The sequence below is a fragment of the Meleagris gallopavo genome, chromosome 3 (assembly GCF_000146605.3).
Source record: "Meleagris gallopavo isolate NT-WF06-2002-E0010 breed Aviagen turkey brand Nicholas breeding stock chromosome 3, Turkey_5.1, whole genome shotgun sequence".
Lineage (NCBI taxonomy): Eukaryota > Metazoa > Chordata > Aves > Galliformes > Phasianidae > Meleagris > Meleagris gallopavo.
The window spans coordinates 38,916,730-38,918,281 of NC_015013.2; positions in this window are offsets into that span (position 1 = coordinate 38,916,730).

Consider the following 1,552-nt stretch of genomic DNA (forward strand, 5'->3'; position numbering starts at 1 on the left):
AAAGTACATACTACTCTGAGTATGTACTGTGTTACATACATAATAGTATTGAGACTGTCTAACCTCAAACTTCCATCAGGTCAATGGTATCTTTCTAGAGGATGATTCAGATGGATTAAGTTAGAAAATTCTTCTGTTAGGTTACATATATTTTACTCGTAGCATTTTTTCCAAGAAAAATAGTTTCTATGCAACATATAAGCAGATATGGTAAGCAGATATTTGAATGCATAAGAATGCATTTCCATTGATGCAGTGTCCAGATTAAGTTGTGATGTTTAACAAATAATGCTTCAATAATTACACAGACTCAGAAAATTCCCAAAGGCTTAAATTATGCTTTCAGTTTGTACTACGGCTGGAAATGTTTCTGAATTGCTCCTGGCTTGGATTTCAGTCAACTGTTTTTCCTAATCATGGAAAATAATGAGAAGGGATCTACTTTTCCATACTCTGCAATCCAATGCAAATGACCAAGAGTAGAAGTATCAGGGATAAATAAATGTTTATATTTTCAAACACAGCTTTTCCTTGCTAATATGTTTGCATGACTTTTATTGTCTTCCTTAATGGGAGCCCATGTTGTTAGACAACAGCTTTCTCAAAGGCCACTATCTTTGATCAAACTTTTGTTTTGCAGGAGTCTACTGAAAGTGGTTTCTTTGGTTTCTCATCAGGTGAGGATAGGGCCAAAAGAAACACTTAACTGAATAGGAGAGCTCAGTTTTATATTGTGGCCTGCCTGAGGGAAGAGGTGGAGAGGCTGAGGACCATCAAGGACTGTGAAAAGGAAATTGACTGGTGGTGCCAGGCCCTATCGGCCCCGAGGTCCTGGCATGCAACTGAGGCTTCCTATGGAGCATGTGGCCTCCAGTCACCTCGCAAACAGGTGACAGAGAGGAATCGGCAGACAGACTGTGCTCCTGATACAGTGAACCCTCAGTCTGCTCCTTCCCCTCACAATACTTATGAAGAATTAGGGGGTGTGGGACTGGGTCAAAACCACTGTAACTCTCTCCCAAAAGGGCAAGGTGATATCCACTGCTCAGTGGCGGAGCCTCTCCCCTGTTGTTGCCGAGCAAAGCTGTTTGAGAGAGAAGGATGGGTGGAAACAGATACCGACTTGGCGTTGTGGGCGTCCCAACCCCCCAGACCATGCTCGACTCCCCAGGTACCTCTGTGGAATAGATTTGAGGCCCTGGAACCCGAGGGAGAGGTGTGTGCAGGTGTGGAGGGAGGCCCACCCATGAGGGTGCCTCGGGGGAAGCGGTCACCCCTGCGCCTCAAGACTTCCTCCACCCGGAAGGATAGAAGGGTGGTTGTCATAGGCAACTCCCTGCTGCAAGGAACCGAAGGCCCTATATGCCAGCCCGACCCTACCCGCAGAGAGGTGTGCTGCCTCCCTGGGCACGGGTCAGGGACATTGCTAGGAGACTTCCCAGACTGATCTGCCCTTCTGACTACTATCCATTATTGATAGTACAGGCTGGCAGTGAAGAAGTTGGTGAGAAAGCCTGAAGGCTATCAAAGATGACTTCAGGGGACTGGGGCG